The 14,326-nt window shown below is 41.7% G+C and overlaps 1 long non-coding RNA gene across 1 annotated transcript; it reads left to right on the forward strand.

The window, feature by feature from the left end:
• Positions 1–1,197: 1,197 nt before the first annotated feature.
• LOC129484283 (uncharacterized) lies at positions 1,198–6,564 on the forward strand. Its single transcript, XR_008658400.2, has 4 exons — positions 1,198–1,434; positions 2,164–3,670; positions 5,578–5,906; positions 6,319–6,564. It is a non-coding gene; the product is annotated as an uncharacterized lncRNA (long non-coding RNA).
• The last annotated feature ends 7,762 nt before the right edge of the window (positions 6,565–14,326 follow it).

Here is a 14,326-nt window from a genome sequence, read left to right on the forward strand (position 1 = left end):
CTGTCTCACTACGTTGCCTAGGCTGGTCTTAAACTCCTGGCCTCCAGCAACCCTTCTGCCTTGGCCTCCCAAAGTGCTCAGATTACAGGCATGAGCCACTGTGCCCTATTTATTACATATTATTTATAATGAATTCTTCTATAATACATTTATTAATCATCTTTACTCCAGACCATCATATGGCTGTATTCTAATATATTGTCCAATCCCTTAGTCTTTTTTTCTTTTTTTTTTTTTGAGATGGAGTTTCACCCTGTCACCCAGGCTGGAGTGCAGTGTCGCCATCTCTGCTCACTGCAACCTCCACCTCCCAGCTTCAAGCAATTCTCATGCCTCAGCCTCTCGGGTAACTGGGACTATAGGCACCCGCCACCATGCCTGGCTAATTTTTGTATTTTTTTTTTTTAAGTAGAGAAAGGGTTTCACCATGTTGGCTAGGCTTGTCTCAAACACCTGCAATCCCTTAGCCTTGTATACATATATTTTTTTCATTTCCTACCTTCTTTTTTTTGCCATTATAAATAACACTGGGATGAACATCCTTGTAGATAAGTATTTCCACACATCCTGATTTTTTTCTAGTGAATTTCTGGAACTGGAATTCAGGAAGATTCAATCGCCATTGCTACTATTCCTTTTTTTAAGGCCCGTTTTGATGTCATTGATCTTTCACTGTCTCCTCTGGTTGGGCAACTCTCAGTCAGGTTCTCAGAACAATAGCCCTTTGTCTGGTTTATGTTAAACAATATGAGAACTTGAACATTTTCTGTTCTGAAATATTCATAGGTTTTTTTTGTTTTCATCTTCTACCATTGCAAGCAGTTAAAAACACAGCCTGGAGAAATGACATTTTTCTTTCAGAAAATGAGCTGGCAATTTATTCGAATGAGGCTGGGTAGTTGTTTTAAATTATTACCTGATGCATACCACTAATGAAATGAGGTCCGTTTACATCTTTAAATAACCTTTAATATTTGTACAGGTAAATGTCTCCATTTGACGATAATGGAAATTGTCAGAAGTTTTCATTTAGCTCACTCACAATGGCTGTCAGACAGCCGAATGATCTGACGCAGCGCGCTGCTAATCGTTTCAGCAGAAGACAGTGTTTCAAAGGTATGGGAAAGGAGGTGCAGACACTAATGAAGTTTTATTATCAGAACATAGAATTAGGATTGTGACAAGAGACAATGGTGGCAATGACACGTAGTTAGAATGTTACAGCTTGTGAAGTCTGTAGCTAAATCTCAGGAACAGAAATGTTGAGAAGGGTAGACTGATGACTACCCCTCAGTGGAAACAGACCAGATCTCAGCTTATCTGGCTGGAAGGAAAGCAAAAAAAACAAAGCAAAACAAACCAAAAAGTCCTAAGAAACAAAAGGCAGATTCAAGCCAATCTGTGATTTGTAAAATAAGCAAGGTGCAGGCTTGTGTAAGTATCCTTGACACATCCAAATGATGAAATTGGCATGTTTCGGTATGTTTGTTCTCAAAAACAAGGCAGTAAAAGCTGAATCCAATGGATCACAATTACACCAAGGACTCCAGGTTTGAAATACTGACATCGGTGATTAGAAATTATTTTGAGGGAGAGAGAGAAGGGAGGTAAAAAGAAGGAAGTAGAGAAAGGAAGGTGAGGAGGGTCCATCGTCATCCAAAGTGGAGCCCACAATAACAATCTCGGTGAGATGCCCCTTCAGAATAGCCCTTGCCATTTATCCTCCATTTATTTATTAATATTTGATAGATACTTATTGTCTACTAAGTACCAGGCACTGCTCCACTAAACACCAGGATACAGTGGTGAATAAGATACATAAGGCCCCTATTTTCACAATTTATATTCTTTTGGAGGTTAGAGACAAAATAAACAAATAAGAAAATATGACATATAGCACTATGGGCTATGCAAAGAATTATAACAAAGTGAAGTGATATGGTGCTGGGGAGGCTGTTTTATAAAGTATGTAGTGTGTGGTGGTCTTAAAGCAAGTCTTCAGGTACTTGATAGTCTTCCATTAGCAGGTAGAGTCTATGTCCCTTCCTCTTGCACCTGAGGGGCCTCTGTACCTACCTGGAAGAATAGGACGCAAAGGAAGTGGCTCTCAGTTTGAAAAGGCCATGCAGCTTCTGCTGATTTTTCTTGGGACATTCACTCTAGGTGCCTTCAGCTGAATGTAAGAAGTCCAGCTATCATGAGGCCACCATGTGGACAGACAACTCAGAGGAATGAGAGAGAGACCTGAGCAGCTAGCAGTGCCAGCACCTAGATGTTTGAATCTTCCCAGCCCAGATATATGATGGAAAAAACTTCAAGATGCCCATTCGACAACAACCACATGAAAGACGCGGAGTGAGAACTCCTAAGCTGAGATCCCACTCTCTCAGACTCCAGAGCCAAATAAATAATCATTAATGTTTTAAGCCACTGTTTTGGTGTGGCAACAATAAAGGCCTGGAACAGGGTGTTACAGGAAGGTTTCTTTGAGGATATGAGGCTTATGTTGAAGACCTCAGTATCATGAAGGAGCCAGGGGAGAGAGCACATTCTGGGCAAAGGAAACGGTGGGAAGATCCTAAGTCAGAAATGGGTTTAGCAAGTTCAAGGACGGAAAGCAGGCCAGTGAAGTTGAAATGCAACCCAATAAGAGTGGTAGGACATGAGTGCAGGCATGTAGTAGAACTTCAGTTTGCAGGGAAGGGTGTGCACTCACCCAAGTAATACCCTACAGTAATGCTGAGCATGGCCATGTGCACCTTCCAGGTTTAACATTGGAACCCTGGTAGAGCTTGAATTCATTTTCTCTCCTGTCCCAGTGTCATATAAAAAGTGCTAACAAAACTTTCCCAAACCTCATCTAATAACACTGAAGTCCAAGAGAAAGAGAGGGGTGGGTGTTCAGGCACTGCAGTTCTCCCCATATAGCAGAGGATTTAACACCTTCTTGTTTAAATTAAAAAAAAAATCTCCTTGCGCACAAATAATTAAAAACAATATTAATACTATATGGATATGTTTCAAGGACTGCAAGCATGCATAAGAAGGCCTTTGAACTGTCAGATCACCTGGTCTTAAATAGTCATTTTGCAGTTTCTACCTTCTTTAAACTGGTAGACCATTTTGTGGCTAATATGGAAATCTAAGAAATGCAAATATTAATACTACCAGAAAGTGAAGGGAAGCAGTCTGAATTTGCATTTTGTGGCAGTTACAAATGTCCTTTAACTTGTAAACAAAGGTCTCTCTGATTGAGGAGTGCCAGTGAATGACATCTAGAAGGGCTGCTCCCAGTACAAGCAGGCAGAGGTTGCTTTCCACAAACTGGACAGAGAAGGAATGGAAGTGAGCAAGATTATTTGATACGTTATTTAAGCATCCAGAAAAGGCCAGGACACAAGAATGAAGAGTTAGAGTCCTGTTACACTTTGCAAACAAATAGAAGAGGGCATAGCATGTCCCTGGAATCTCCAAGCCCTTTGCAGATGCTAACTGCCAACTCTTCATCCCAACACTGAGTAGCAAGGCTCTTTGGATGTAAGTGGCCCAAACTCAAATGAAATTGGCTTAAGCAAAAAAGGGGGCCTCATGAATTCACAGACTCAAACTGCAGAATGTGTAGAGTGGAGCTGAGCTTGGAGAAGCTGGGATCCAGGAGCTCCGTCACCAGGTGAATGCTTTCCCATTTCCTTTCTGCATCTCCCTGCCTGTTGTCTTCATTTCCCTAGACCAGATCCTCCAAGAGATAGGCTTACCCAGTTACAGCTTCCTACAAAAGATGCAAAAGAGCTCTCTCTCCTCAGCTGATATTTGGAAAAATCCCTAAGGATACACCCTGATGGGCCTTGGGTCATTTCACCACCTTCTTTGGTCAGCCATTGTGACCAGACAGTCGGGGGTTGTGACTGGCACAAAAGGAGCAAGATCTGTTTCTAGAAGAGGTGAGACGGGGCAATATTGGGCAGATAAAAATGATATTATCTTCTTCCCAAAGGGAAGAATTAGGTGAAGTGTAAAAGCAGAGCTCACAGATCTGAGTGGTACCTCTTCACCCTGCATATAACACTGCCTAAGGCGTAAGATTTAGGGCTGGTGAGACAGAAAAGGCAAGGTTTCCATAGTTCAGCTCTTTCAGGGTATGGATTTCCCCTTGTAAATAACTTACACTTTGAGAACACAGATCTCATGGAATCATTGGCTTCTCAGATGGAAGAGACTGTTTAGTCCAACGTCATTATTTTACACATGTGACAAAATTCAAGACCTTCATATACAATAATTCACAGGCTTGGCACAGTGGCTCACACCGGTAATCCCAGCACTTTGGAGGGCCGAGGCAGGAGGATTGCAGGAGTTTGCGGTCAACCTGGGCAATATGGAGAAACCCTGTCTCTACAAAAAAAAATAAAAAATTAGCCGAGCTTGGTGGCTTGCACCTGTGGTCCCAACTACTTGGGAGGCTGAGGTGGGAGAATCACCTGAGCTTGGGAAGTCAAGGCTACAGCGAGTCATGATTGTGCCACTGCACTCCAGCCTAGGTGATAAGAGTGAGACCCTGTCTCAAAAAAAAAAAAACAAAAACAAAAAACAAAAAAAACCTCACAGATTTGTAAGGAGGCCAAAAGGCCAGAAATGGGAGCAGCTGTCAGGCTGAGTTGGCTCTGCTGAGAGACTCACTATGACACTGGCTGGAGGTCATGCTATGTAGTTCTCCCCTTTGGTAGTCCTATGGGAGCCTTAAGTGTATATTACTTTTTCAAGATATTTGTTTAGAGTTGGATTTCTGTTCAGACACCTCACAATGTTAGCAGTGACCAGAAGCAACCTGATTATATTATCTGTGATCTTCTCACTGTCCACCCCCACCACCTCCTACCCACACCCACCCCCACACCACACAGACACAGACACACCTGTACACTCCTGATCTCCTACATGCCTCAGCTTTCACTGTGTCAGAGGAGGTAAAGGTGAGTGGGGGGAACAGAGATTCCAGCACGGAAGCAAGATTTAAATTGGGAAAGATAGGGAACTACAGGATAGACAAGGAAAGGAGAAAGATGAAGAAGAAGAGCGAGACTCTTTAAGCTGTGAGTTCTAGACAGAGTCTTTTGGGATCCTTAGAGTGAGGGAAGGAAAGACCTTTGAGGGCCCTCCTGTACATGTGAGAGGTAGAAAGAAAGAGGAGGAGTTATGGAAAAAATCGTTTCTAGACGTTTTGTTCTGTTTTTGTTTATTTTTTATTTATTTTATTTTATTTTATTTTATTTTTATTTTATTTTATTTTATTTATATTTTATTTTATTTTATTTTATTATTTTTTGAGACAGGGTCTTGCTCTGTCTCCCAGGTTGGAGTGCAGTGGCAAAATCATAGCTCACTACAGCCTTAAATTCCTGGCTTCAAGAGATCCTCCTGCCTCTGCCTCTCAAAGTGCTGGGATTACAGGCATGAGCCACTACGTCCAGCCTTATTATGTGTTTTTAATGTACCTTCTCACCTTCACTCTTAAGATACTGCAGACAATATTTACATTGGTTTTACTTTTTTAAATGTTGAATTTGTGTTTCTTTGCAGATACTGGGCCACATGGTGACTTGGATTTTTAAGGGTTACACACATGAAGCAATTACAATCCAGAGGAATTCGTGACTATCCTCAGAGGCCACAGCCATTGATGCCTCTTTCACTCTGCCCATTATGTCCCACTGAACAACTTGGGTGTCATAGCCAGCCATTTTGCTCTGTGAGGAAGTAATTTTGCAGTTGAATTGGACCTGGTTGCATTTTCTGGTCTCTACTTTCTCCAAATATCCCAGTACTTAGTTTTTGCTCTGGTTGAAAAAAAAAAAAAACTACACTAATGGATTAAACAGCCATTTGGAAAAGACAAGTAATTAGTCCAAGTGAGTGAGTGTGTGTGTGTGTGTGTGTGTAAGAAGCTGTGTATGAGTCTAAGGAGGTAATAGTCTTGCCAATACCTAGGCTATCTCTTGAGAATAGTTCAATTATTTACCGACCTTTATACTTAAATTTCTAGTTTGGCCTCTGGCTTGCCCCTGCTATTCCTTATTTTAAATTGGTATCAAATCCAGCAGAAAAATATGAAGTGCAGTCCCCAGGATGCAGCGTAGTGGTCAAAAAGGAGGCTTTGAAGAGAGCCAGACCTCGATTCAAGTCCAGGTGCTGTTACCATTTAGTTGTGCTACCTTGGAGGAAAGTTGCCCAACTTCTCTGAGCCTCAGTTTAGTCTTCTGTGAGAGGGGACTAACATCATTCCCATTTATTTTTTAAAGGATTTTTTCTTAACTTTTTGAGGTAATTTTGGAAAGGATCATTCAAATTAACGTACGTGAAGCACCTAACATAACAGACCATTGGTAAATGGTAGCAAAGAAGATTATGATCATTAGGAACTCCTGAGAGAGGGCACGTGCCACACGAAGGGATTGGACCAGATCAACATTTCAGTGTCTTCTGAGGATTATAATTTCTGGAAGTTGCTCCCAGATGGGGGAAAACTTTCATCCTACGGTCAAATAAACATTGCTTAGAAACTCTCAATTTGCCTTTTGGAAATTTATTGTATACATTAGCATATTAATAGCTCTGAGAAATCCTGAAGAAAAGAGTCTGTTTAAGTTGGTTTAACCCAATGAAAACCAAATATATCTGAGCAAAGAACCACCTTTTTAAAAAAAAAGAAGAGATGTTCTTTTGTTAGTAACATTCCATGAAATCAGTGTTCCTGGGAATACACTTTGAAAAACATTGGACTAAGCATTCTTTAACGTTCCTTCTGAAAGCTCTTGGTAGGTGGAGGGATTCTGGGTACCTGTCTTACTCAGCACCCATAAAGGCTTATTTTATGAGCTTCCCAGAGTGTAAAAAGGCCAGGGGATAAACAGAGCTGCTGCTGGAACCTCTAAAATCCACTTATTAAAAGATACTGAATTGCTGGTGGGATATAAAATGGTGCAACCACTCTGGAAAATAGTCTGGAAGTTCCTCAAAAGAATAATATAAGAGTTACCATATGCTATGAACTAAATGTTAGTGTCTGCTCTCCAAAATTCATCTGATGAAATTCTAAACCCTGATGTGATTGCATTAGGAGGTGGGGCCTTGGGGAAGTAATTAGGTCATCAGAGTGGAGCCCTCAAGAATGGGATTAGTGCCCTCAGAAAAAAAGAAAAGAGAGCTTGCTTTCTCTCCCTCTCTGTCTGCTCTCTACCATATGAGGAAACAATGAGAAGAGGGCCATTTGCAACCTGAAAAAGAACCCTCCCCATTACCTGACCACGTCAGTGTGATTTCTGACTTCCAGCCTCCAGAATTGTGAGAAATAAATTTCTGATGTTGATAAGCCACCCAGTTGATGGTATTTTGTGATAGCAACCCAAGCTGACCAAGATGCCACATGACCCAGCAATTCCACTCCTGGGAATTGAAAACATACGGTCATATAAAATCTTGTACATGAATGTTCACAGCAGCATTATTTAGGATAGCCAAAAAAGTAGAAACTACCCAAATGTCCATCAACTGGTGAATGGATATATAAAACTGCATGTCCGTAAGGTGGAATATTATTCAGTCATTAAAAAAATGAAGTTCTGATTCATGCTACAACATGAATCAGATGAATCTTGGAAACATTATGCTATGTGAAAGAAACCAGTGCCAAAGTCCACATATTATGATTCCATTTGTATGAAATGTCCAGAATAGGCAAATAATTAGAGAAAAAAAGTAGATGAGTGATTACCTAGGATTAGAAGAGCTGGGAAGTTGCTGCTAAGGGGTACAGGAGCTTTTCGTCGTTCATGAAAATGTTCTAAAATTGATTGTGGCAATGGTTGTATAAATCTGAATATACTAAAAGCCATTGAATTGTACACTTCAAATGAGTGAATTTTATGGTATGTGAGTAATAAAAGCTGTTACAAACAAACAAAAAACCACACTGACATGTTGAGGGGAAAGGAGTTGGTCTAAAATCAGTGTAGTTGTCTAACTACAGTGAGTTTGAATGAGTCATCCCTTTAAATTGCAGGATTGAGCAAGGGTTGGTTTGTGGCTTGCTGTGTTTGTGGCCATTGCTATCAGGCCTCAAGTGGTGGACCAAACTGGGGTGTCCACTAACACAAAACTCAACCGCATACACATCCAGAAATGTTCTTCCCCTGGCCTCTTTGCAAATTGCACATTCCACCCTGGACAATGTTTTATAGCAACCAATCATTTTACGAAGTATATGGTAATGTTTCTACAAAACCCTCTCATTTCTGGTGGTGGTGGTGGTGGTGATAGTGTGAAGGGAAAGTAAATCATTTCCTCTTCCCAGAAGCAAAGCAAGTCATCTATGGCACCATCCTATCCCATGGATCCCATTCATGATAGAGCCAGATTTTTAGACCCAATAGGAGGCTGCCACATAAAGCACTCACAGCAAGAATGAAATTAATCGTCACTACTGTGCATTTAGTATGTAAAAAGATGTAGTGTTCTGTTTCCAAATTAAAATCTTGACGGTGTATTAGTCATTGTTACTCTCCTCCTCCATCTTTCTGATTAAGTGATATTAATAGTCAATAGATTAACTGATAGGGTACAAATGAGAGCTTTAGTTGTATTAACCACCAAAAAGAAATAATTTATTCTCTTATTTTAAGCCAATGCAATTTCTCCTTTAATTAGAAGATTTGTACTCTTGTCAATTATTAGGAAGGAAAGTGTTAATGGCTAAAATAAAACATAAATATAAAAACCTATAGTTGTACATATATGTCTAATAATCATCTCCTACTTAAATGACTTCAATATTTCTAGCTCCCAGGAGAGGAGGTGACAGGGAGAGAATGTGGATGTGACTCAGCTGCATAAATGTCATGCGAATGTTTGCAGGTTGCTTAACCTGGCAAGATTTAGTTTCCTTATCTCTCAAATAAAGATCATAATTTTTGATCTGCCATCTTAAATGTGTCAATTGTTGCTTGCCCTGTCCAAAGGCCCAGCTAGCCAGTAACCCATGATTTGTTAGTTTCTGAAGAGTGAAGCCCTCAGACAACCAGATTACCTCTTCCAGGAATTTGAACTGAGACAAGGATGTTGGCCATTGGTGATTCTAAGATATATATAGGAAAAACCCAAGGTCTTTTTCCTTCTCTCACACAGCCAAAACCACCCAACATAGAGCATGTCACCTCTGGTCACCAACAAGTGGGTGGGGATTTCTCTCCACCAGCAACCAATTCTGCAGCACATTTTCCAGCAGGCCAGGAGGATGTTCTCTGATGCCATTCAATTCTGACACTATCTACTGTGAAATAGACATTTCACAATATCACAGTGGTGCATGGTCAAACTGAGAAGTGAGGATTGTTGCCTTGTGTGAAATGAGAAAGAAAGGGAAATGATCAAGAAAGAGCATAGTAAGAGCAGAAAGCCAGAAGTAGAGATAAGGCAGACCATGTGGTCTGTTGAGAGAAAGTGGCACTGGATCTCAGCCTTCCTGGTTTTCCTGAGGTCTCTAAATGTTTATACTGCGCTGAGCTTCACTTTGACTTAATTTGATCAAGTTTGGGTGTGTCTCTGTTTCTTGGAAAAAAAAAAAAAAGGTGGAGGGAGGCTACAGTGCCTTCCTGAAAACATCTTCTTTGCTACCTTATAGAATTGGACGAAGGTCCAGATCACTTCCCCTGATTGAATGTGGGCAAGCAGCAGTGCCTTTCTAATCGTTGTGTTACTGAAATATTTGCTTAATTGAACTGAAATTGGTTAAAGTGTGTGAAGATGCTTTGAAAACTTTAAAGCACGCTGCTGATGGAGAGCAGAAGGGATTATTAACAATCTGACTAAGCTTTTATGAAATCCCCATTAGTCATTTTTGTGTATCTGCCACAATGAATAAAGCCAAGAGAAATGGCTAACATAGAGAGAAATTGGGTGGATTTTCACTTCTTCATCTGAGCAATTTTAACTTTAACCCTATCCTAAAGTGAAAGTAGAGCCTAAGAGTGTTCTCCTTAACCAGTAAGCAAGGCAGCTCCTGCCTGGAACCGACATTTAGGTCCCTGTAGACAGGAAGCCCATTTGTCCATTTTTGTCAATTTTCTAGCACAGAGCTGTCAGAGTCTAGGAAAAGACTAGATTGTCCATCACAGTGAAATTCCTGGCTTCTCTGCTGCAGATAGAGCTATAATATGAATTGAAGCATTAAGTTGACCAGTTGCACAAGTCTCCATTTCGTGCATGTGGGAATTAAGACAATAACTAAATCCCCTGTTATTAAAGAAGGGCTTTGGCGGATGTTAAATTTTCTTGGCTATCTAGATTGGCCCACTTCATTGGTCACTCTGATTTACCTGCATAACCTCCGGGCAACCTACTAAGACATGGAGAAAAAGGGAAGACACAACCATCCCAGGACTAAAGCAAGACAGAGGATGGAAGAAAAGGTGGACTCTTGTCTTCACTGTGTGGCTATCTGCCATGTCCAAACTTGTAGCAGTTCTACCTTCTGTGGGAGAAGGAAGTCTAGATGCAGAAATACTCGGAAGAGGACCTACACATTCAAATGGGTGCCTAGGAGCCTAGGAGCTGACTGACCCACCACTGGCCACCACTGCCACCCTCATATTTTACAAGGCAAACACACCCGCCAGCTAGGATAGGAAAGACAGACCACCTTTAAAATGTCTGCAAACAACCTCTCCCCATCTTTGATACAACCTTCTGGGTTTTAATTGCTCCCCAAAAGTGAGAGCCATCCCAGGATCCTTCGGTGACATTTTCCAGTTTCCTGTCGGCTCCACTTATGAGAAACAAATGGGCTGGCTGGCCTCCCTCTAGATTGAGTTTTTCATGAAGTCATTACTTCTGTCACGGGGAGTATTTTCAAATTGAAAAATCTGAAACAATAAATGATGGTGAAGCAGTTAATAACTGTTAAGAAATCACATTTGGAAAATTGCATTTAAGCAATAACCTTTCTCCCTGTAATTAAATGACAGAAAGGTCCTGGTTTTAATTAAGTCAGCAATTTATAGTTATGAAGCTATACTTCACTATGCAGATTAGCAAATGATAGGTCACAGAACACCCTGAGTGCATTTTGAGTGGGCCTGATATGGTAATTACTCCACTGTTCAGTGGTGACCACATTGAACCGTATCTCTAGATGAAACAATTTTCTTTTCCTTGCTCCATGATGTATAAGTAGGATGAGTAAATGTACCACGAGCACTGCCTTGTGCATCTTTAAATTAAAATGGATTTTAAATGAGGGGGCATGAGCGGAGGGAGCGCGGCTGAAGAACAGCACTGGGAGTGAATGGGCCACTAGTCAATGCCTGCGAGCCGAGAATATATCATTGTTTTACAGGGCTTTCTATCTTGTGCCTGAGTGTTTGCTGCAGATTTATGAGGAAGTAAAATGCTAATGTTAGTGTATTTATAAACATATGATGGGGGTTTCATCTGTAATTTATTCGCCGGCCCTACTCTTATCCTCCTTGGAAAGGAAAATGAAATGCTATGTTGGACAGCCAGAAGGGTCGTTAATACGGCTTTCACATTTTATTTAACTAACCCCCGGCTCATATTACACGTTGATGATCACATTGTGAGATGTTTTCTGAAATGCTTATTGTGTCTTGTATCTGCCTCAGCCTCAGCTAGTCCAGAATTCTAGCAGTCACCAAATGACTTCAAATAGTCAAGTAAGAGTCCGCTAGTGGATGGTCCTGCATGTGTGTGTGTGTGTGTGTGTGTGTGTGTGTGTGGAGCCCTAGAGGGAAGAGAAAATCCAGTCCCTGAAAATCATGTCATTTTTCACTTCACTCTTAAAGTTCCACGAGCATCTGAACCCTAAAAGGTGACTTGTTTTCAGGTGTTTTGTTTCTTCTCCAAACCCCTTATTTTCCTGCCTCTCTCCATTAATGCATCTCTCCACCCAAACACATAGAGAGCGTTGGCTGCAGAGGAAGGTATTCAGGTATTGAGACAAGCATCCCAAGCTAAGCACAGCCCACATGGCAGAGGGGGCTAAGCACGAGAAGACCCCCTTATGTGATGCCAGCATTTCTCCCGGGCAGGAACCTTGACTGTTCTGTTTCTCAGCTCTGTGTTTCATACCCTCTGTTCCCCCTACCGCACACACAAGTAAAGACACGAAATGAATCAGATTTGATTTAAGCTGACCTGTAAATCACTCAGTGTGTCATAACTAATAGTGACTCCCTGTTCCAGACAATCAGAAGCAAACCAAGATGCTCCTAAGTCAAGAATTTCTCCTTAAAAAAAAAAAATACTGAATTTTCTTACTGAAAATTAAGATACAAATTCCCTTCTTATCCACCCTCCCTTAGGCATTTTGGAATTCTAAAAGAGGCTTAAAATTATTGTATTCTCAGAAAAGTTACCAAGATTATATTTAAAAGGGAAAAAATATGACCATAGCATTTTTAAGGATTATGTCATGCATGTTTAATTCAAATGTAGCTACACAGATATTCCCAAGTCACCCAGCCCGCTGGCACTGGCCTTTGAGATTTTTTCATTGAGAGCCCTCACCAGAGTATGGAGGGAAACACAGCATTCTTCTCAATATCTCCCAGTGATTCTTGGGGTGACTCAGGTTTCCCACAGACATCTCCAATCTGAATGCCAGTTTTTGCTGAATGCTACAGCTTTTCTGCACTTTGCCTTCTGTGTCTACCACCCCCTTTCTGTACTGGGCCACTCCACTGGGCACAACCCCAATGTCTTTCTTCCCCAGAATCCTCATGACTGAAGGCTCTGGAGGCAGCAAGTGCTTCCCGAAAGTTTGAGACAATGACCTCATAGCTCAGCAAAAAAACTTAAAAGGAAACATTAGACATTATTCTTAAAAGCATTTCTTGGCCCAGCGTGGTGGCTCACTCCTGTAATCCCAGGATTTTGGAGGCTGAGCCCAAGAGTTGGAGACCAGTGTGGGCAACATGGCAAAAACCCATCTCTACAAAAAATACAAAAATTAACTGGGTATGGTGGTGTGTGCCTGTGGTTTGAGCTACTAGGGAGGGTCAGGTGGGAGGATCCATTGAGCCTATGACATCAAGGCTGTAGTGAGCTGTGATTGTGAGACCTGTCTCCAAAAGAAAAACAAAGAAAAAGAAAAGAAAAGAAAAGAAAAATAAAGCACTTCATGTGTTCTCACTACTGGAAAGTTCTTAGAGGAAGGCCCACTTCCATTGCTGTGTTGATGACAACTTCCTTTTCTTTATTTGATCTCCTCCCAGCCCCAAGCTTCCTGTTTGTTGCTGGATTGAACACTCGGTCCTCTCTTTGTCCTCCTTTCCATGTATTCCTGCTGTGCCCGGGGGACCTTAAAGGACCTCAAGACCTATCTGCCTCTCTCTTGCTGAGAGGAATTCTGCTCTCATCGTTGAAACTACCACGTTGGGTTTTCTGCCATCACACAGAAACAGTGAAGCAGTACACTGAAGGCCACTGCCCTCTGCCAGGAAAGCCCCTGGCATCTTGGGGACACACGGTGGGGGTTGAGACATTCCCCAACTCCCTTGGTTTTGACAGAACTTCTGAGATGCTCAGTGTCATTCACCATGGACTTCTTTGGAAAACGGGTCGTCTTTTAGCTGAGGTATTTCCTGTATCTCACATCGAAGAAGCCATCTGCCCTCTGAGGTCAGATGTCTCCTTGGAGCCTCAGCCTGATACATGCATCGGGATTATGTCCGGTCCCTGGCCCCCAGTTTAGGTCACCACTTGGAAAGAACCTCCAGGGAAAACAGGAAGGAAACGCTGGCCAGAATTTTTTTGGATTCACCCATGGGAGTGAGGGTCCTGCCAAAAGCCAGATCCCAGTACTGGGTCCCGCTGGGCCATGGGGAGGGCAGTGTGGGACAGTGTGGCTGCAGACAAGGAGGCAAAGACTTGGACACGTGGCTTCAGAAATGGGTCCTTTTTATTTAACAAATAAAACTGTATGTGTCACATCTGGCTGGGGATAATGTGTATTGGGGGAAAGATTACTGAAAAGTAGTTTTGAAAACTGTTTCTTTTTAAATTTTCTTTGCATTATAGTCTTGAAGATGTGTCACATCTGGATCACCTGACCAATAGGGAAGATGTCGTGGGGGAACGCAGCCTAGGGACTCCTCTGCTTCCTCTCTGAAGATGTGACAGGTCTTCAACCAGAATTAAAATATACAATCGATACAAACCAGTGAGTCCCAGGAGGAAGAGTTACCGCTTGACTTTCCCACGTTTTCATCCATGTAGCTTCCTTTCATTGGTTGAGCACCTGCCTTTTGCTATGTGC

Source organism: Symphalangus syndactylus, chromosome 6 (genome assembly GCF_028878055.3).
Source record: "Symphalangus syndactylus isolate Jambi chromosome 6, NHGRI_mSymSyn1-v2.1_pri, whole genome shotgun sequence".
In the NCBI taxonomy this organism is placed as follows: domain Eukaryota; kingdom Metazoa; phylum Chordata; class Mammalia; order Primates; family Hylobatidae; genus Symphalangus; species Symphalangus syndactylus.